Source organism: Symphalangus syndactylus, chromosome 6, assembly GCF_028878055.3.
Source record: "Symphalangus syndactylus isolate Jambi chromosome 6, NHGRI_mSymSyn1-v2.1_pri, whole genome shotgun sequence".
Lineage (NCBI taxonomy): Eukaryota > Metazoa > Chordata > Mammalia > Primates > Hylobatidae > Symphalangus > Symphalangus syndactylus.
The window spans coordinates 82,410,464-82,433,915 of NC_072428.2; the positions used below are offsets into that span (position 1 = coordinate 82,410,464).

At 42.1% G+C, this 23,452-nt stretch overlaps 1 protein-coding gene and 1 long non-coding RNA gene across 3 annotated transcripts in view; one reads left to right on the forward strand and one right to left on the reverse strand.

Annotated features, from left to right (window-relative positions):
- MAML2 (mastermind like transcriptional coactivator 2) overlaps positions 1-23,452 on the reverse strand; it is a 371,294-nt gene that overhangs the window by 187,962 nt on the left and 159,880 nt on the right. The window lies entirely within an intron of this gene.
- LOC129484800 (uncharacterized) lies at positions 6,268-13,892 on the forward strand. The gene is made up of 2 exons (XR_010121548.1): positions 6,268-8,969; positions 12,028-13,892. It is a non-coding gene; the product is annotated as an uncharacterized lncRNA (long non-coding RNA).

Below are 23,452 nucleotides of genomic sequence, written 5' to 3' on the forward strand. Positions count from 1 at the left end.
ATGAAAATCATTAGAAATAACTGATAATTATCTCTTATATGAAATTTGACTTTTGCAAGTAAAAGGGTATTTTACTTATCTGTGTGTATCTATGATCCACCCATTTATCTCTACATCAATATTAGATGTATCTAATCCCTACATAGAATATTCAGATGATTGATAGCTAGATATAGATACAGATAAAGTTTGTACATGGGGGTTCCAAAAGATTTCCATGGCCAGAAAGAATCCAAATAAAGAGAAAGGTTGGGAACTATGTATTTGCTGTTTATATTGCCTTTGTGGGTAAGAACTTCTGTAAACTTGCTACCTGATAATTTAAGATTACATTTTGTTTTCTTTTCCTTTCATTATTTTTACCCTCAAATTACCTTTTTCAAGCTTCAAGGGGTGGTCTCTAATTCTTATATCCCTTTCCATTTTAATTCAGTTCAAGGAGAATTATCTATTGTGTTTCCAGGGCTGTGGTTTTAGTATTCAAAAGAAATATAAATCATATTTCCTGTTCTCAAGGTATTCCAAGTCCTGTGGGGAAGGCAAGGCTAAACAGAAAAAGTGTTTGAGAGAGTATAATTCTTGCTAAAATGAATTACATGGATAATAGGTGCTACAAGAGTCCTATACACTCCAAGATTTGGTGAAAAATCATAGTTTATTTACAGACGAAAGAGTCCTAATTCTCATAGTCTGTTGACACGTGTTGGTTTCCCTAACACAGTGGACCACCCAGTTGTCCTTCTCTAGCTTTGTTTTGTTGGTCCTGGGGTGACCAGGCCCACACACAGAGATAGGCTCTGCAAGCAATATGCTGCCCAGGTTGACCATCTGCCCAGGTTTTCCTGTGTGGCACAGGGGAAGTCCAGAGTGGCCTTCAAAGGGCAGCTCATGAGGAGCTGCAAGGGAGAGTCTGGAACTGGCATGGATCTCTACTCCTAAAGCCTCTGAGAACTTCAAGAGATAGAAAAAGCTCTTCCTGAAATCACAGCAGATTTCTTTTGCCTGGGTGGAGGCTGGAACTGACAAGTCCTAATTTATATATGAAGTCTATTGTTTAATTTCACAGAGGAGCTGTCACCAGGTTCTAGAAAGAATGGTCAAGAGTGAGACTACCATGTGGAGAACTACTAGTCTGGGCATTTGCTGCCTGAAGGCCCCCCAGTTCTTATTAAAATTATTATTTAGAACAAGTATTACCCAAATGCCTGGGTAAAGATAGAGTTTGGTAACAGGATGTGGATAAGGCTTCATCGTCCCAGACTTATCTTTCAGGAAAGGGCATAAAATCTACTGTGTTTAGAGAATAAAATCTTTGGGAGAAATGGTAAATGGTAGAGGAGAAAGTATGAAAATCCGAAAAGGTGTGCCTTTGGGCCTAACCCCGGAGTACAGCCTTCTGTTTCCTATTAACTAGTAGGGAAAGGGCTGCTTCTGTTTCTTATGTTACAGATTTGGAAAATATCGATTTGTAAGGAATCCCTGAAGGGTTAGTGAAGTTAATATGATTTTCATAAAGACAAGTTGTATCAGAACTTGTGTCATAGAAACTTGAGTGGAAAGAATAGCAGAAATATGAAAAAGAGGAGAAATCTATGGTCAGTTTTTACTTAGGTGGCACGGTCCCTTTTGAAACTTACTGTCAAGCAGTAATCTTTCTAGAATGTAAAGCTTACCAAATGGCTTGCCATCCACTGTTGGATGAAGTCTCCACAGCAGTAAGTTCAATGCCTTTAAATCATCAGCCCTAAATTACCTTTCCAGGCGAATTTGTTGTCAGTCCCTTACCCCATCTCCTGTGAAGCCAATTCAGTTACTAACCGTGCCTCTAAACCACTGATTTTTTTTTTTTTTTTTTTGAGACGGAGTCTAACTCTGTCGCCCAGGCTGGAGTGCAGTGGCGCGATCTCGGCTCACTACAAGCCCCGCCTCCTGGGTTCACGCCATTCTCCTGCCTCAGCCTCCCGAGTAGCTGGGACTACAGGCGCCCGCCACCATGCCCGGCTAATTTTTGTATTTTTAGTAGAGACGGGGTTTCACCGTGTTAGCCAGGATGGTCTCGATCTCCTGACCTCGTGATCCACCCACCTCGGCCTCCCAAAGTGCTGGGATTACAGGTGTGAGACACTGCGCCTGGCCTAAACCACTGATTCTTAAACTTCAGGGAGAATCTGAATCACCTGTAGGGCTAAAGTACAGCTTACCCGGCCGGCCCCATTTCTCCAGTAGGGCCTGGAAATTTGCATTGCTAATAAGTTCCTAGGTGAGGTGATACTGATACTGCTGGTCTGGAAAAACACTACAATTTAAAAACTCCTAACCCACTGCCTCTACTCTATACACTAGTTCTACTTTATTTAGAGTAATATCATATTCCGAATTTATTATAGTTATTAATAGCTGCATGCTCTGTGGTGTTTATTACCTTGAATCAGGAAAGAGTATATATTTTAATAAGCTTTGTATCTCTCTTGCCTGCCACAGTGCTTTTCCCCTATAGAAAGAGATTAATAAGCACTTGTATGTTAAATCAGCAGGAAACCAGGCAGAAGAGGTGTATCTTGTGAGCCTACAAAAAGCCCTGGGGTGCTTATGTTTAGATGATCTCACAGTTATTTACATCAAGGCACGGGGGAAGAGCCCCTGATCCTTTATTCTTCAATGCACCCTTCAGGTTGCCTCCTCTTTCTTCTCTTCCCTTGGACAGTATTCTGAATTCTCATTTGAACCTGGCCGACAGAATGGGCTTCTGAATCAGAAAGCTGGATTTGAACCCAACTGTGATACTTACAAATTGTATGGGCTTTAGCAAATAGGTTGACCGAAGTCTCAGTTTTCCAATTTTTTTTTTTTTTTTGAGACGGAGTCTTACTCTGTCGCCCAGGCTGGAGTGCAATGGCATGATCTCGGCTCCCTGTAACCTCCCCCTCCTGGGTTCAAGCGATCCTCCTGCCTCAGCCTCCTGAGTAGCTGGGATTACAGGCACCTGCCACCATGCCCAGCTAATTTTTCTATTCTTAGTACATATGGGGTTTTGCGATATTGGCCAGGCTGGTCTCAAACTCCTGACCTCAGGTAATCCGCCTGCCTCTGCTTCCCAAAGTGCTGGAATTACGAGCTTGAGCCACTGAGCCCAACCCAGTTTTCTGATTTTTAAAGTAGGGACTAACACTCCCCAATTTAAAGATTCCTTTTGGGGATTCAATAAAAATAATGAATAGAATCTGTGTAGCCCTGTGCTTGCTACACAGTAGGTCCTCTTGCAGTATCTATTATTGATCACAAGTGCACACTTGGGTGAGAGCACACAGTGTGGTTTGAACCAGAGTCCACGCCCTCTGCGAGTGACCCTTGGCGAACACTTTCCTATTGATCACTCTGCAGAGTTTGGCAAACAGTTGCAGGATAACTGGAGAGGCACTGCACCTTTCCCTGAATATCAGTGACCTCAATTTCTGCCAGGGGAATAAATCTTCCACTTTAATATAATTTCTCAAGAGCCAATGAAAAGTAGGAATGTCACTGAAGGAAGCCACTAGAAACTACAGAGCTGAGGAGAGTGGGAAGCGTCCCTGAGGACCGCTCTCTGAGAAGATGCCTCTGTGCTGCAATTAGGAACATTTAGACCCTGAAACGGGAGGAATGTGGTGGGGAAGGCAAGGGAATTAAATTTCCTCAGCCTCCCTCACACAAATCAATCACAAAGGAAATAGGCATTTGAGGGAAAAGTTCCTTTAGAATGTATTTTTCTATTTGTATTTCTATTACCTCATCTCATAAATCTCATTCCCTGCTAGTATGACTCCTTGAGCAGAACAGCCCGGATCTTTTTCAGTCTCTTAATAGGTTCATTTTTTACCCTGTAAAACGGACAGAGGAATCTCGGGATCCAGCAGATGGGGGAAGTCGCATGTTAAGAGACTGGCGGGGGGGGTCACTCGAGATTGAGAATGGGGGATGTGCAGCTGACCCTCCAACTGTCTTCCAGATACTGGAATTATTTACTTCCATGCCAAAGGAAGAATGTGAGGCAATAAAAACATGATCGCAGGGTCTATTCTATATCTTATTTAAGATCGTTTTGTTTCATGTTCAGCATTCATATATCCTGAGTTTTACTCCACAACTATAGAGTTCATATGCGATTCCACCATTTGCACAGCATCAACATGTCCAGGAACTTCCCACTATATCTCCCAGTTTGCCTCCTGTCCCCCAAATCATAAGAAACTGGACGATGAGTTTTGGTTTAGGAAATATAATCGTCGCAATAGATGCCCTTCATTTTGCAGGTGAGGAAAGTTGGATCTTACAACAGGTTGGTGCCAGTACCTGTGGGCTGAAAGCTAGCTCTTCATGCCCTCAGCACATTACTCCCTTCTACTATACCATGCAGCCATCATATTCATTTTCAGCTCTTGAAAACATGTTTTAAACTAGGAAGCATTTAAATGCTGAGAAGACATCCCAGATCCCAGCCTCTGTCTGGTTAGAGACAGAAGAAAAATAATGTTAAAGGGCATGTCCATAACCTCACACATGGAAGCATTCTCTTAATTCTGCTTTTATCAATGTAACTTTTTTTTTTTTTTTTTGCAATGAACATATCCAGTTCTTTACAAGCAGAATCAGGTCTGACTTTTTTTTTTTTTTTTTCATTCATAAGAGGCTCATAAAGTCAAGTCCTGGTACCTTGACATGGTACAAAACAAAGCACTTTATTAAAAAGCTAGTTAGATACTCAGAGATCTTCCAGACCAGATGTAGCAACTGCTGTGCTCCCGGAATTGTAGTAGGTTTTAGGTATTAGAGGTTAATAAAAAGATAGGCTGGGCATGGTAGCTCACGCCTGTAATCCCAGCACTGTGAGGGGCTGAGGCAGGCGGATCACGTGAGGTTGGGATTTGGAGACCAGCCTGACCAACGTGGAGAAACCCTGTCTCTACTAAAAATACAAAATTAGCCGGGCATGGTGGTGCATGCCTGTAATCCCAGCTACTCGGGAGGTTGAGGCAGGAGAATCACTTGAACCTGGGGGGTGGAGGTTGCGTGAGCCGAGATCACGCCATTGCACTCCAGCCTGGGCAACAACAGTGAAACTCCATATCAAAAAAAAAAAAAAAAAAAAGGGAAGTTAATAAAACGATAAAGACCCTGTCCTCATGGAACTTATAGCTGAGCTTAACAACCCTGAACGAGGGGGTCTGGAGAGGGTTCTTTCCTAGGCTGCCCTAAATGCAAAAAGCCCGGAGTCTGGCATAGTTTAATTAAATGACCATCCTTCCCAATTAGCCATGAAAAACACTGCTTATGTAGCTATGTCATTATCATTTCCTGCTTGGATTAGTGTAATCCATGATATGCAGGCCTTCTGTGCTCCAGCATTTCCTCTGGGGATTTGCAACTTTTGCAAAACCCAGCTTTAGAATGTTGGCTGGAGCCAAGACTTCATTACTCACATTACTCCTATGCCAAGCAAACTTCACGGGCTTCCTTTACAGTGGAGTGCACACTATAAACGTTCCGTAGTTTAAAGAGATGAACAGAAATCTCTTTCCCAAACCCGAGACTGTCTCGGCAGTTTAAGTATACACTTCCCTCCCTTCAAGAAAAAGTTGGCAGTTGCCAGCCCCAGACAAGGTATGTGTTCATCTCTCATTCTCTGTCAAAAAAAAAAAGCTGGATGCTGTAGAAATGATTCAGGCCTTCAGAAGAGTTGATGAGGCTCCTTCCAATTCTATCAACTCTTCCAGCTTTTCTATTTGTCTACAATGGCTATTTCCTGGGAGACTCCCTTAGGTATGTCAACTGTCTTATACCCACAATATCATTCTTTCAATCATAAGCTCTTATTATCTTCAGAAACAAAATAACCCTGGAGATCAACTAGAAATATTTCAAATGAGAAAACTGAAGCTGAGAAAGACAAAGTACTTAGACAAGGTCACAGCTGGGATTAGAACCCAAGTCTCCTAACTGACCTACACAGCTACTCCATCTTCTCCACTAAATAGTTCCTATTCCAGTGACCTGTGACATCTATCTAGTCTCTCTCTACATTTTCAGCAATGATCATTTTTATCTGTAGGTTGTCCAACCCTTTGGTACTGTTCTGGAAGGGTCCTGAATACCAAATACCACTTCGTATTGATAATATTGCTGAGGTAATATCTCAAAATAGATTTTCATTGCCAGAGCAGGCAGAAGCCCATTAAAGGATATTCTATCTTCTGAAGAAACACCGAGCTTTCTTTTTTCTTTTTTAGATGGAGTTTTGCTCTTGTTGCCCATGCAGGAGTGCAATGGTGCAATCTCGGCTCACTGCAACCTCTGCCTCCTGGGTTCAAGCGATTCTCCTACCTCAGCCTCCTGAGTAGCTGGGACTACAGGTACCCATCCACACCGGTATTTTTTTTTTTTCTTTTTTTGGTATTTTCAGTAGAGATGGGGATTTCACCATGTTGGTGAAGCTGGTCTCGAACTCCTGACCTCAAGTTATCCACCTGCCTCGACCTCCAAAAGTGCTGTGATTATAGGCATGAGCCATCGTGCCCAGCCAATACTGCGCTTTCACAAATCCAAGCTGCATGAAACAGAAAGAGCATTATATTGCCTTCTGGTGATGGGTCAGTCTATCTCTGTGAATCTAGTCATAAAAGCATAGAAATTCAGAGCTGAAAGGGACTTCAGAGATCATCTTGTCAACTCTTTCAGTTTAAAGGTGAAGAAAGCAAGACCCAGAGAAAACTAAAGATTTGCCCAAGGCTACAGAACTAGTTACAAGGAACCTGGGCCTGTCCTTTTTCCCCTATCACACAGTGTAGTAACAGAGTCCTATGGCACCTGACATACCCAGTGTTTCTTCCATCCCAGTATTTTACCAATGATACTGTTGCTATTTAGCGTTCTATAAGAAATTCCCGAGAAAGAAGAAGATGCTCTTGATCTTCTTTTCAGAGTGATACAGATTGTGCCAAAGCCCCCAACTCACCTATTCCATAGCAGGAGGCACAAGCCAATGTACAACAAATCCCTGAACACAACACAGAAAAAAGAAGAAAAACCACCCTATCGTGATCTCAAAGAAAGTAGGGTCAAAGATCTGATGGGCACCGTTGACCACAAACCCTTTGATGTATAATGCTTAAGACAGATAGTGTGTCACTTTCATAAGTAAAGCAAGCACAAAAAATGTCAAATTCTGCTTCAAGGGCAATGAGCCTCCCAACAGGACTGATTAGGGGAGAAGCCCACCCATCCTTTCTATTTTCCTCTTCATTGAACTTGTGCAATATATTTCCATAAATGTCTTAGTGGCCAGAACTTTCAAGGGCAAGAACTTTTTAAATAACTTTCCATTATATAAATAATAGGCAACAATTATAGAAAACTTGGAAAATACAGAACATTATACAGAAGAAAACAAAAGAGATCTATCTACCATCTGTAGACAAATTCTGTTAATTTTTCAATATATCTCACCACTGTTTCTTCTAGGCATGCATATGCACAATATTTTTCAAATAAATTGACCTCACATCATTACACATTGCTTTGTAGTCTGCTTTTTCCCCTACACATTACAATTTATTAAGAATATATATATTTTTGCAAGTGGTTCTCAAACTTTAGTGAGCATCAGAATCACCTGGAAAGGCTTGTTAAAACACAGAGTGCTGAATCTCAATCCCAGTTTCTGATGTGGTGGCTTTAGGGCAGAGATCCATAATTTGCATTTCTAATAAGTTTTCAGGAGATATTATTGATGGTGTTGGTCTGGGAAACACACTTTGAGAACCAAAGTTGTACCTTAACATAATTTTTTAAATGGCTATATTCTTTTGAGCAGATGTGGCATACAATAGACATTAGGACTTTTTCCAATTTTTCACTGTTATAAATAATACTGTAATAAATATTTACATTTTACATAACTCTGTTTCTTTTTTAAAAAATGGCTTTATTGAGGTATATTTCACATACCATAAAAATCCACCTATTTTAAATATGCAATTCGTTATTTCTTGAACATAAATTCTAAAAAGAAGAATTGCTGGGTGGGTCAAAGATTACGAATATTTTTAAGGTTTTTGATACATATCGACAAATTGTCCTCTGAGGTTATACATAATTACGCTCTCACAGCAGAGTACCAGAGTCTCATTTTCTGATTTCCTGGGGGCAACCCAGGGTATTATAATTTTAAAAACAGCGTTACCAATTTTAAAGGAGAAAAACAGTATCACATTGTTGCTTTTATTTGTATTTCTTTGACATCAATTGAGGTTGAATATTTCCCTCATATATTTATTTGACATTAGTATTTATGATTTTGTAAATTGCTCTGCCTTAGGCAGGATATTTGTGCAGGTATCATGCACAGCACAAGACCATGAGGGCATAGTCATCTTAAGGACAGACTAATGCACATAGAGAATATCCTTTGTAAAATATCATTTCCCCACTATTCTCATTGAATGCCAGCATTTCTCTCTCTCTGTCTGTTTCTCTCTCTGCCTGTCTCTCCCTCTCTGTCTCTCTCTCTCTCTCTTATTCTCTCTCTCTCTCACACACACACACCCCACATTATGAAGGACTTTCAGGCTGTGGGAAGCCCCAGGGATTGCAAAAACATGCTAGACTAAAAACTCCCAAGTGAATTGAGTGAGTCAGTTTCCTGCAAATAGCCAACTGAATTTAAAGGATAAGAGTGATCATGTTTGTTTAGTTAATTTTGAAAGAAAGTGGTTATTTTCGTTAAGTTAAATAGTTTTCTTATTGTTTCCACTCTGCTCTGAGGGTGTGCAGACTATCTGATAGACGTTCCCCTAGCACAGTGGAAGTTAGAAGAAAGAGGACCCACCGAGACAGCTGTAATTGCTGATGTTTGAAGTTTCCTAACTTTCCGCCACAGAAGGCTTAAGGTCGAATATCAATAGCTAAAGCATCGGTGAAGAATTCTGCATTATGAGGTTCGTTGGCATTTACTGGGATGGGGAAGGGGATGTTAAATGTATGTCACAGGTGCAGGAGGGCTGGTGCCCAAAGCATCCAATACAAAGGCACTGTCTGTTTTAGGTTTCAGCCTAGAATGCAGTGAACTGTCTAGAACTTTTTAGAGGAGTTTCATTTTCCTAAAATTCTTCTGAATAAAAACAAGGTGACTCCTCTATTAGACCACCCTGATTTGAAATAACAGCATCTTGTTCTGCCCTACTGACTGCTCACCCGCTAAAGGCTACTTTTTATGAACACATTCTTAGTCCTCTCCTCTTCTCCCTTTATGCACTTTTCCTGAGGGATGTTCTCTGCTCCCATGGCTTCACCTCCCTCCCTGATGCTGATGATGCCAAACGCCATGTCCCCATTTGAAAACTTGCGGTTCAGTCATCTTAATAAATGTCTGCTGGGAATTTCTCTTCCCTGGAAGGACCGACAGGTGACTCCAACCTAACCTGTTTAAAACTGAGCACTTTAACTGTCTCCACCTCATATTTCCCTTTCTTGGAGTCCTTATTTCAGTTAATGGCATTGCCATTTGTGTTAGAAAATCAAGTCTAATCTGGACACTCACTACTCACTTGAATCCTGCCTCTCCTGCCTCAGACAAGTGTCTCGAATGGGTCCTCCTTTTCTATTCCCGTTGGCCTGTGCGGTAGCTCAGACCTTCCAAATCTCTTGCTCTTACTCCTTCAATCTTCCAAGCTAGCCTTCCTCCTGCCAGACTTCCTTCACGCTAATCCACTTTATGCCTTCCACACTGGCCCCCAGAAGTGTCTTCCCATTAAAGAAATCTGATAACGTCACTCCCCTGCCTGAGGAGGCTGCCCAGAGGACTAATTTAAATTCTTTGGCACGGAACAGAAGATCTTTCACTCTCAGCCTCCTCTTTGTCCGCCCTCCTCACATCAGTCCCATCACCGCTCTCCCAGGCACCTTTGCTCCTGTCACGTTGAATGTCTTTTGCCAAAACAAGCTATTTGTAGCCATTTACCCCTCCAGGCTGTGTGCACGCTCCTCCCTCTTATTTGTCACAAAATCTTCTCCCGATTCTTCAATACCAGCTGCAATGAATCATCTCATTCATTAATTCACTCATTCAACATATTTATTTTGAGCACCTAATATTTGTAAAATACTGTGCTAAAAGAAGCTAAAGAGACAGAAATCCTGTTCTCGCTGAGCTATATATTTTTCTGGAAGCCTTTCTTGACACCGCTGGCAGTTAATAATTTCCTCCTAATTTTCATAGCGTTCTGTTCATACATTATCATAGCAGTTAACAAGCATATGTAATGACCTATGTATATGTCTGAAGTCTGGATTCCTGCTGAGACTGTGAGCTCCTGCAGTTGGGGCTGGGAGGGTTGCTGCAATAACCGAGTCTTATTCCTCTCCAGCTTTGAGGAGAGTATATCACATAGTAGTTAAGCTCATGGGTTCTGGAGCTGACTACCTGGGTTCAAACTCTGTGCCATTTGCAGGCTCTCTAACCTTGAAAATTTTTCTTAATCTCTCTGTGCTTTGGTTTGCTCCTCCGTTGAATGAATATAATAGTAGTAACTATAAAGTTGTAAGGATTAAAGGAGTTAATTTATGAAAGCAATTAGTGTAGAATATGGTAGGTGTTCTACCTTTATTAATTCCATTATGGTGCCTAGTAATAGAAAGCCTTCAATAAAAGCTGACTGAATTAGTAGATAGATACTATTTAAATGTAAGATCTATCTATCTGCCTATCTAACTCTAGTCAAAGACCATATCATCTCATTCCCAGGAATGAGAATGGTGAGGAGAGATGAAGTCCAGGCAGCCCAGGGCAGTGGCTCTCAGGCTTTAGAGTGCTTTAAAATCTCCTAGGGAACCCATTAAATTTTCATATTTCTGCTCCGTTTCTGATTTGGTAATTTTGGAATAGATCTCAGAACCTGCATTTCTAACGAGCCCTGTGTGGATGAAGGGTTGTTGGATCACATTTTGAAAAATACTAGCCCTTGAGAGATCTCTTAGATGCCTTTCCTCATTGAGGGTCCCAGAATGACACACTGTCCCCTGCACAGGGACTGAAGAAATCCTGCTATTCAAGGTGGCATGGTGCCCTGTGAACCTCAGGGTCCTTCCATGGAAGAACATCAGGGAGGAAATGAAGTACATAAAATTCACTATGCTGAGATCAGCTACAAACACATCTGAGTCATAAAGTAGTGCTGGCTGGTGTGGGGATTTGAGAAACGTTTCTGTATAATCCACTTGGGTTATTTCACAAGAATTGACAATGCAGCAATTAGGGTGCCTAGTGGTGCTATTCAGGTTTGAACTACACCATAAGTTTCATGTAGGCTTAATTTATTATTATTAATCTGCCATAAATTGCTGATGTGACTTTTAGCAGGCCACTTTGCTTTTCTGGCCTCTTCTTTATACGATGGATGGGTTAAGTTTCTCTTAACCTTCCAACTTTGTTGTTCTGAATCCCATGCAGGGAATTACATACCACTGACAGAAGGTCTGAATGAGTTAATAACCCTTCATAAGAGAGAATAGTTTACTCTGTATTAATCTTAGCTTCAGTTTCCAAACGTCAATCAATAGCAACACAACTGGATTTTTAAAAGTGAAGGGAGAGTGCCAGCTCCACTGTGCATCCTTACAGAGCACTCAGCTGTAACAGGAATGAAAAAGCACACCTGAAACAAAGACCCATTCTCTTTCCTCCTGCTCTGCCTGCAGCAAACCTGTTCCATCTAGCACTTTCTCCAAATGCTGCATTTTCCTGCTCCCAGGCCCTGGGGATGGGCAACCCAGGAGGTGGGTGCTTGAGCTCCTCCTTCTAAAAAAGTCCTGCTGAGGTCATCTGTAGGAAGTAACCTGGTCACGTCCTTGGAAGCAAATTGAAAGGCACTAGCAATAGTGAGTTCATGGCTGGTTTTCTGCAAAGCCAATCCCCATTCTTACCTTTATTTCTGTTATGCCAGAAGAATGCGGCAAGAAAGACGAACAGAAAAGAAAGTAAACCTTTTTTTTTTTGAGATGGAGTCTAGCTCTGTCACCAGGCTGGAATGCAGTTGCGTGATCTCAGCTCACTGCAACCTCTACCTCCCGGGTTCAAGCAATTCTCCTGCCTCAGCCTCCTGAGTAGCTGGGACTACAGGTACGTGCCACCACGCCTAGATAATTTTTGTATTTTTAGTAGAGACGGGGTTTCATCGTGTTGGCCAGGATGGTCTCAATCTCTTGACCTCGTGATCTGCCCGTCTTGGCCTCCCAAAGTATTGGGATTGCAGGCGTGGGCCACCGCGCCCGACCCGTAAAACTTTATTCTTCTAGTGTTACCTAATGTGGAGCAACATCTCTGGTTCTGAGTTATTTGCTGTACATTGTACAGAGGGCTCCACAATAAAAATGCCTTCTGTTTGTCGGTTTCAAGAGGATACAGGTTCAGAGAATGCACAGCATCGCATGGTCCCTTTCCACTGGTTCGGGGCACATCATGCGCTACAGTGCACCTGCCCAGCATTGTGCTCACATTCTACATTCCAATGTCCACTTGGGTGGTATTTTCCAACCTTTTCACAAACAAGGGAATCCCAGCCTTTTATTATTTCTCCCTCCTCTGCCCATATCATGGGAATTTTTCTTCCAAATTGCATTAATAAGTAATTAATGGAATTTAAAAATTAATCAGACACAGATAATGGCTAATCGATGCTTCTCATCTTCACCAGAGTACCAGTGTAATTATTTTTATCATTCCAGTGAAAAGCAGAGAAAATTGGCCTCTCAGTGAGTTTATTCAGTCTTATCACAGATACAGTTTGCTTTCTGATAAGCTTTTTAGAAAATTGAAGGTAGCTCAAAGAACCTCGATTATTCCTTGAACACTACATTTTGACAGGAAGCTAAGCAAGACGAGAGTAGATTCTATTCCTTCACAAAGAAGGGGTAGATGTTTGGTGCGTGGATTATCAGGCAGCAAAGGACAGAAGAATGTCTTGGCTAATGCATGGGGCTGGAAGCTGTGGAGAGAAAGGATGAGGGAGAAGGGTGGCTTCTGTATGTAGATTCTACTTTTTTGTTTTGAGATGGAGTCTTGCTCTGTTGCCCAGGCTGGAGTGCAGTGGCACGATCTCGGCTCACTGCAAGCTCCGCCTCCTGGGTTCACGCCATTCTCCTGCCTCAGCCTCCCGAGTAGCTGGGACTACAGGTGACCGCCACCACGCCTGTCTAATTTTTTGTATTTTTAGTAGAGATGGGGTTTCACCATGTTAGCCAGGATGGTCTTGATCTTCTGACCTCAAATGATCTGCCCACCTCGGCCTCCCAAAGTGCTGGGATGACAGGCGTGAGCCAACCTGCCTGGCCTCTACATTTTTTTTTTTTTTTTTAACTACTGGTGAGGAGGTGCAGACTAGTTGAGCCCTGGGTTCCCATTTGTCTTTCCTCTCTCTCACCTCTGCCTCTTTTCTTTTTCATTTCCTACTGTCTCCAAGGTAATTGATGGTGGGACCAGAAAGAGGATGCAGTAAAAACCACTGGAGGGAAGAGTGAACTGGGCTATCAGATTGTATGTGAGCTGAGAAGAATACACACTCTTCATTGTCTACGATTATTATCTAACGGTGATATGTCATCGCCTTATTGCATATGTGTTATACCTCCCCAAGACCGGGCACGTTCTTCTCTGCCTTATTCCCCTCATGCTTCAAGACTCCATCCAGTCTGGGTAGGTGCTCCTCTTCTGTGTTCAGGATATTGTATTTAATTATTGGTTTATTTTTCCAACCTTCCCACTCCACTCTGCAATCCAATGAGGGCATCTCTATTCCCAGGGCCCCAGTAAAATGCTTGCACATGATTCGTGTTCAATAAATACATTTTTAATATATTAATGAAAATATGTGTAAATACATGTCAGATAAAGGACAGTGTTCCTTCTGGTTGTCAATGCAGTCATGGGACGGACGAAACAGAAAACAGGTACCATCCAAAGTTAAACTCTAGTGAGAGAATAAACAACAGGCCAAAGTTCAGTAATGAAGAGCCAAATCAGAGCTGGAGACAGGGTGATAGTAGAAACCAAATAATGAATGGCAGATGCCAAGGGATATGGGTTCAGTTAAAGGCAACCCAGGAAGCAAACAAGGGCAAAGGAGGTTGTGCATTCTTTAGGGGAGGGAGGAGTCTGTGGAAGGCCCTTGCCTGCCACCTTCTCCATTCTCAGCAGTGTCCCTCGGAAGAAGCACTGCTGGTGTCACGAGGGCTGGGATGCTAACCCCTAAATCTGACAACTTTGGCGAAATTGCTACTTTGATATCAGAGACCATGCCTTCCATGTCTTGGGTATTCCAACAATATTGTCCCACAGTGCCTTGTAGAGAGCGACACTTGGGCAAAGCCCTGATTCAACTAAAACACAAAGCACAGTATATTCTAATAAATATGGCTGGAATTTTTGGTTCTTTTGTACCCTTATGTATCCAAAAAGTTTAGACCTCTGCTTATCACATAGTTGGTGCTCAATAAATATTTGTTGAATGAATACATGAATGCTTAAAACCTCATTGCAGGCCATTCTCCCTGTGGTCAGAATTGAGTAGTGTTTCTAATTAACCCTCATCAAGGTAGCTTATGGTTCATCAGCAAAGCAAAAGTGGATAATAAATCTTAATGCATATGCATTCATCACTTGATGAAGTGCATCAGAGCCAGACTGGTGGTGTTCAGAGAGTATCCTTCTCAGGTGGCTTCTTTGCTCATTTCTGAAGCAATCTAAGCCTGCTCCTTTTACAAGATTTGGGTAAGTTATAGCAGCAAGAGAAGAGCTTCTTTTCTCAAATTGGTTTCTGCTTATGTCCTCTTACATGAGAAGGAGGGCTCTGTGCCTAATGCTACATTTCAGAATTTAGAGTAAGATTCAGTGTCTGCAGCCATGCATTTTTGTCCTGAAATGTTACCCTTGAAATCAATGACATGAAAACACAATATGAGTAGTGGAATAAATTTCATATGAAGTAGCATATGTGTTAAAGGCATTTACAATCCCAGAGAATGTGAGTTTACATTTCACTTGTCCTGCTACAATGCTCTATGAATTTACTCAGCTGGTTTTAATAATAATTTTTTAAGTGGTGGGAATATTTTTCTGTGTGTATATTATGGAATGAGAGACTCTTCCAACAAGAATTTAACACCAGCAGAACACATGTGTACAGATGGAAAAACATGAGTAATTCTCTTTCATATGTTTTCCAGCCTCTCGATATGTAGTACACCACACATTGGATCAGAGCCAAAGTGCCTTTCAAACGGGCATGCATCCTTTTTGCCAGTTGCCATGGATGATAAGATTCTATTTCCTTCCTAATATCCTTCTCCTCCTTGCACCCCAGCATGATCGTTTTTGGCATTTACAAGCCATCTCTTGCCAGGTTCTTGCCTATGCAAACATACTACTCCTCTTTCCCTTTTACAGAGGGGCTCTGGGACCCAGGTGCTGTTGGGGAGATGTGTCCCAGAGCACTCGGACACAAGACTACAGCTATCAACCACAAACATCTTGGAGGAAATGTTTCACCACCAAAGGAAGAGCCTCAAATGTAGAGAATATTTTTTCTCTTTCTACCATGACAGGAAGCAAGAAAGACGAAAAAGCATTCTAAACAAAATGGTTTTGTAAATAAGAAACCAGAGGGAGGAGCTGATTTTCAGTGGGACAGAGTTCCATCTTTAACAGGTTCAGTTTGAGAGGCCTGGGAAGTCTTGGAGATAAAGACCTGGAGCTCAGGGCAGAAATCGGGTCTATCCTGGAAAGTCTAAGATTTTCAGAACCATCCACACAGAAATGGCAATTCTGGGGGAAGAAACGGGTAGGAGACTAAGAGCTGAGACTGAGCTTTATGGATCATCCACCTCTAGGAGGGTACAGGAAGAAGTGTGAAGGGGGCAGAATAATTCATAAGAGGAAGAGGAAGTACAAAAGCTCCTTGAATGCCATGCAAGCCACAGGAGACAGAATTTCAGGAAGCAAGAAAGTGGACCCTCAGGGGTGGCGTGAAGGGAAGGACAGTGACTTCTTTGTCTTCGTTTCTTCTCTCCTGTCCCCCAACATCATTATGTACTCCTCACTTTCTCCAGCTCCTGCCTCACTCCAATAACATTCTGATTAGAACTGCTTCTCCTGAAGGAGGCAGAAGATATGTACTATTGTTTTTGCTCTTTTATTTTTCAGAAGTATGGCCATTTTGTCACCTGTTGCTCTTCAGGACAAGGGGACAGCAGGAAACACTTGTGGCATATCCCCCATGTGCTAACCACTGAGTGGAGTAAAACGGTGATGAAAACATTTAAGCAGCAATGACTTCACAAAAGGCGGCAACAGAATCGTCAAGGCAGAGGAGTTGATCTTGGGAGCAGACGGCCTGTCCTCCCATCCCAGTCCTTCCACATGGCATGAGGGGCAGGTCAAATTCGCCTCTCCTTTCCTTCATTCCCTAGAATGAAAACCCTTTCTGGCTCAGCCAGTTGTCATGAGGTCACATAAGATCTAAAGGCTGTATGAATAGGAAGTCCTGTTAAGGGGATGCCTTGCTTTTCTGTCCTGGAAGGTTCATACCAATCGCGTATCCTCTGTGAACACTCCCCCAGGACACTGCCATCTATGGTGATTTCCCTCATCTGAAATTCTCTAGTCAACATTTAGACATTACCTATTTCACTTTATTTTATTTTATTTTGAGATGGAGTATTGCTCTGTCTCCCGGGCTGGAGTGCAATGGCACAGTCTCGGGTCACTGCAACCTCTGCCTCCTCGGTTCAAGCAATTCTCCTGCCTCAGCCTCCTGAGTAGCTTGGATTACAGGCACCCGCCACCATGCCCAGCTAATTTTTGTATTTTTAGTAGAGACGGGGTTTCACCATGTTGGTCAGGCTGGTCTAGAACTCCTGACCTCAGGTGATCCACCCGCCTTGGCCTCCCAAAGTGCTAGGATTACAGGTGTGAACCCCACACCCAGCCTACTTATTTCACTTTATTATGTAAGTACCCACAAGCCCGAGTGAAACAATCTCCTTGAGACGAGCAACTGTGACATACACTTGTGGGATACCCACAAAGCCTGAAGCATGTGCAATTGTTAACCTGCAGTAAATGCCTCTTGTGGCACCTATGATCATTCAAATCTCTTGCCACTATTTCCCTCTGACAGTGGATCTGTTTTAAGGGACATCTTCTTGACTTGGCCTTTGGCTAGAGTAATATTCTTGGAGCGCAGAAACCCTAAGGCATTGTTTGATAATCGCCACTCAGCATTTCCGAGCACTTCGGAAAACGTGGTGCGAAGCAGCTCCTTCTTAGCATGTTACACAAGCGACATTAAGCAAAGCAGGAAGGGGAAAACTAGAGGGAAGGATGGCCCAAACTCCTGGGGCTGACTTCTTCATCTAAGCCTTCTAATAATTACCACAAAGGAATATTTATTTTAGGAGTCTTGCATGCACCTTCATTTCTTCCTCTACTGCTTATTTTGTGACCCAGAAAATTTTACCATCCTTGCAAGAATAAAGGAGTGTCAGGTTTTCTTGCAGCAAAGATGCTATTCCTCATCAAGGGAAGTGGAAACCAAATTAAACTTTGTTCTGCAATTTTAAAAACATATCTCAAATGCAAGCCAACAAAAATCTCCCTGGCTCTAGTTGCATTAATTTTTTTATGATGTGCAAAGCAAACCACTGTAGTAGTCCCTGGCTGCAAAAATCCATAGAGGTACCACAGACCTTGTCATACACTCTAAAAAATCAGAAGACATGGGCTTTACCACCATCTTTCTCCACTTTAGCAATATTTGTCCTTGGCACAACAAGGACATGGAAAGTCAGTTTCTTAACGCATGTAGCAATACTTTCTGAAATCTCAGTTCTTTCATTTTGTTTTGTTTTTTTTTAGATGGAGTGTCACTGTGTCATCACTCAGGATGGAGTGCAGTGGCGTGATCTTGGCTCACTGCAACCTCCACCTCCTGGGTTCAAGCTATTCTCCTGCCTCAGCCTCCCAAGTAGCTGGAACTACAGGCACCCGCCACCATGCCTGGCTATTATTTATTTATTTATTGTATTTTTAGTACAGACGGGGTTTCACCATGTTGGTCAGGCTGGTCTCAAACTCCTGACCTCAAATGATCTGCCCACCTCTGCCTCCCAAAGTGCCGGGATTACAGGCTTGAGCCATGGTGCCTGGCCTTAAATCTCAGTTCTATAACTTACCTATTGTGAATGCAAAATATAGGTTGCCTCTAATTCACATAACACATTAGAGAATAGGAGCATAGGGAAAAAAAGACTCCTCAATGTGTACAGTGCTTTATTGTTTAGAACATGCAATCACTGGAATTATCTCCTTTAATCCCTATATCTACCTTTTGAGGTAAGTATGAGGACCCAAATTTTACTCAAGAAGATGCGGTTCAGAGATGCTGGGTCATTAGCCCAAAATCCTTGAAGAAGTCATTGTCAAAGCCAGTACTTAAAGCAAGGTTAAATCTCCTGGCAAATCCACACTTATTTAACCAAAGTTGTCTCCATATAAAAACTTAATATTTGTTACAATTCATCTTTATGGAAAGATAGATTTCAATGTTTAACTCAGAAAACTAAGCTATCAATCACTGAATGCTTACTGTAATATGCTAGATACTATATTATGCGATTTATATACATTATTACACTTAATCCTAAAATGATTCTGAGAAAATAATTAAGTGTTTTAGGGAGTAAAGCAGCGGGCTCATCTTGAGGTAGGAGAGAGCTAAGGAGCCCTGGATCTATTCTGGGGTGCTGCTGATGGTCAGTAGGAAGGACCGCTTTTGGATGGGGCACAGAGTCTTCTTGCCACTCTATGAAACCCTTCAACACAGCTCTGGTCCTGTGAGGGGCCTATGAGAAAATGGAAAAGGTGAGACCACCTTTTTGAAGCCTAATCTTGTAACTGAACCATGTCTGATGAGGAGGATGGATGTTGGCAGTTATGGAAATGGCATCAAGGGCTCCTAATTAAGGCCACCAGGTAGTGGGAAGGAAGTAGCTCTGGTTATTGAGGGCTGGATGAATGTCAGGCACTTGAATCTTTCCAGGGTTTAAAGGGGCTTGGAGGAGCTTCAATGTAGTGATACTGATAGGTGGGAGATCAAAATCAAAGACTGTTTTCTTGACTGGCATGCCACCAGGCAGGGGAAAGAATGACTGCGCACACTATATGCCAAACACCATCCTAGGCACTAAAAATACAGAGATAGAAAGGAGAAAATATTTTTACCTTTGTAGAACTTAGGGTCTAATAAGGAATAAATATACCATTCATGGTCCTTTTTCAGGTCACCATGCCTGGAGAGGCCAGAGTTACATATGTAAAACAGACATGAAATTGTATCAGGAGAATGTCATTTTACTGAAAGTCTCTCCAGATATACTGCTGCTTTAACTCTTGATTGAACCATAGAAGTGAAGTCACCCCCAAATTCCATGGTGTTGTCAATTACTTGAGTTCAGTTGTCACTGGCAGGAGGCCCTTTGAGGGTTATGAATCATTATCTGTACCATGTTATTAAATGGGAAAAATATGTTCTAATAGAATGTGACTGTCAATTTTCAGGGGCATTACAGTCCCCTGGGAATTGAACTGCATCACAAGAGGACAGGGATGTCACCGGGAAAGAAGCAGGCAGGCATGTGATATGTACAATCATTTCTTTTCACAACATACCTGGTAATGAGGCAGGTTTTATCCAAAATAGCATAGGAGTACTTGCAGACAACCGTCCAAGTGACAGGCCACTGCCAAAGTTACAAGGTATGTCAATGTTTAATACTAAAAATCTGACAATGTGGTGGGGGATGGGTTTTTATTTGGGGCTGAGTCTCCCCAGGCCATAAAATACACCTAGAAATACACTCTTTTTCATAGAAAAGCTGCAATCACATTCAGTCTCTTTCTGTTATTTTCAAATACCTTTGTATCTGATCTAAACATTTGTCCTCAAATTATTAGCAACTCCAAACCTACATTTTGTCAAAAGGATTTCCAGGAAAGATAGGATAAGGCAGGGGGCATGGGAGAGAAGTGAACATTTGAGAGTGGAAATATAGTTTGGGAATAATTAATTTCTTCATGTTGAAATCACAGACAGTGGCATTTTTGAGGGAATTTTTGAGGGAAGTGGAAAAAATTGAATATCGAGATCGTGTGTGTGTGTGTGTGTGTGTGTGTGTGTGTGTGTTTAAATAAGATCCTCTACCTGGGATACAATTTAAATCCTGATGAAATCTACAATTTTATACTCTCTAAATTAAAAAAAAGTAAATATCACAAATCATATAAGTGTTTCTTTTTGGGAATTTTCCTTTTTTTTTTTTTTTTTTTTTTGCTGACACAGCCAGGCTGAGACATCAACACCTACAAAAACTGTGGGAAAACACATTAAAAGTGATTAGAAAAACAATAAAAGACATCCGTGGGTTTGTGCAACTCTCTCAGACAGTTTTATGGGGAGGATCAAAGATGTGGGCCTCGACTCTGTGATAAACCGAGGTCGGCTGCCATGATGAGGACATGGTTTCACATGAGTGCCTTGTTTTTAATGCCCGTGGAGAGAGAGCAGGCGCACAGCATCTGACTGAGTGAAGGGCCACCTCTCTGAAATCACCCCTGACTTTGATCAGGAGGCAGAGCCAGGGGTGGAACAAATATATTTGATCTGAAGAGTTAAATTCTCCCTCAGCCAGCTTTTTAGGAATGACCTTACTGTGCACTAAGTCACCAGCCACAGAGAAACATCAGTTCCTCCCTGGCATATGTCAGGAAATGGCTGCAGGAGTGATTGCCTCTGAGGGGGAAAAGGGAGCTGTACAACCAATCGCCTAAAACTACCAACACCACATGGAATCAGGGGATGTCACAAAAGCCAGCTTTAATCAAGCTTGATTGTGGAAAACATAAAAACATACGCAGCTGCAGCACAATATCTTATTAATCGTCACCAGTGTTCCAAGAGGTAGGTGTTAATTGTCTCTTGTGCTTCTCTGGGTATGTCTGGTAGCCGGTTTTGCTGTTAACTTGAACACGGATTAGATGTGAGGAAGAACAAAAGGATCAGGAGGATTTCTAGGCAACACAATCTCTTATAAAATGACATGGCTATTGGGGGAAGAAGATAATGCTCTGCAGAATTCTAATTTTGACCCTCTTCTGAAAAAGGAATCCAATTTTAATAATCATTGCCCAATGAAATGGTCACCCTTGCAGTGCTGCAGGCTGTACACGTGCCTGAATTTGATTAGATGGCATCCCGAGAAAGGGTTCATCTGCTTTTGTCCCTGGGTGCTTACGTCTGTGCAAGTGTCTGTCAAGTCTGAATTATTCTGCCTCACATTATATTTCTGCCCAGCAACATAGTGCTGCATGTTGTGACAATGACCTTACCTTCCAAACACCTTTCAAACAAAATGTCTGGTTCACCCGGGCTCATTATAACTAGATATGCCAACTGTTATCCTTCAATCTGAAAAGAGAGAAATAGTTCAGATGTCCAAAAGGAAGGATATGAATAGATGTTACAGAAGCCAGAGAATGGAGAAAACACACAGGATCAAGTAACAGTATCAAAGAGAAAAACATGACTTCAAGGTCCACAGCCTTCTCTTTTTTGTTCTTTACATTCCAGTCCTTCCTTATTTCTTTAACCCCCTCCTCCCAAACTCTTAATGATGTCAAGATTTCTGTTTCTTCCCTCTCAAGCCTACATATAGGAAAGAATGTAATATGAAAAATGGGATCAGGTGGCCGAAACTTAAGTCCAAGCTCCTTCCCTAATCAGTTTGGGACTCTGCAAAAGTCAGAATCCTGCTCCAGGTCTGAAGGTTGGATGATATTTCAGACTCTTCGGGCCACAAAACAAAAATAAAAAACAAAAAGCCAGCAACCATCACTCCTACTTCAAGCCATTTTAGTATATGTGGCCTAGGAGGGACCTGGGAAGCCATCAAGGTCCAAGATGCTGCTTTCCCCTCCAACTGTCTTTCTCTCTTTCAATCCACTCTCAGGACATCTGTGTTTCCCTTGATGCTCCATTCTCCTTTCACTGCCAACTCGTCAGTTTCTCAGAGAAGAGCCACCTTGGTTCAGGTACCAGTCCATGGTTCAGCCAGTGGCCACCTTGGCCAACTAGGAGCTGGCATTGTTTTCTAGCCACAAGGGCTCCAGACAGGACCATCATTCAGAAAAGGAAAGTAGGGAAAAGCAGGTACTATAACCATAGTGGTTTCAAAATCTATTCTAAAAGTCCATTCTAAACTAAGAAACCATGACTTTGAGAAAGAAGGTTTTGGATCCCCGTCTGGAGTAATACTGAAGAATGCAGAATTGCCTAAGAAGGTCATAGCTGAAGACCTAGTGTGGGCAGTAGTGATATCAAAGAAGGAAAAAAAAAAAGGCTGCTGTAAGTTTGTGATGAATGGTGTTTTTCTAAAGGACCACAGCAATACCTCCATTTCATAGGCTCTTCTGGCGATGTGATTTTGACACTCCTCCCCCTGAGAGGTGGGTCGACGTTCCCTCCTCTCAAATCAGAGCCAGAATGTGTGACTTCTCTGACCAACAAAATAGAGTGGCAGTAATGCTCTGTGACTTCCAAGGCTAGGTTATAAAAAGGATACAGTTTCCCATGGCTCTCTTTTTCAGGATGCTTATGCTGGGAATCCAGCCACTATGTTGTGAAGAAGCCTGGGTCACAGAGAGAGACTACATGTAGGTGTTCTGGCTGACTGCTCAAGTTAAGATCTCGGCCAACACCCAGCAGCAACCACTAAACATGTGAGTGAGAGAACCTTCATATGACTCCAGTCCCTTGGCCTGTAAGCTGCTCCATCAGAAGCCAAAGAGAGCCAGTCTGGACTGACTCCTGCTCAAATTATAGGCTCAAGGGCAAAACAGATGTTGTCATTGCTTGAAACCACTAGGTTTTGGGGCAATTTGTTATGCAGTTGTAGGAACTGGTACCTCCACTGTCTATGTTACAAATTTCGCCTAAGAAGAAGGCAGACACACCTCCAGAAAAATTACAAGACTAGTGGTTGAATACTGGCCTCCCTATAAGGCAGGAGCTGCTTAGCTACTACTTGTCTTATCTCTGCAATGCTTCATTAGAGGATAATTGGGAGTTGGCTCTCCAGATCGAGACTATTTTTTTCTCCTTCACAATAACTTAAAATCTCTGCCTTTCTTTTGAACCTATGCAAACATCAGCAGTACACATTGTGCAACTATATTAATAACCAAAAAAACTTTCTATTAATAGGAAAATCTTCCTTTATTTTCTTTTCTCCTTGCCCTACCACCTCCTTCAAGTCTTTACAACGTTGAGAATAAGCCCCTAAGATGCAAAAAAATTATAGCTTTTGGCCAAGTGTC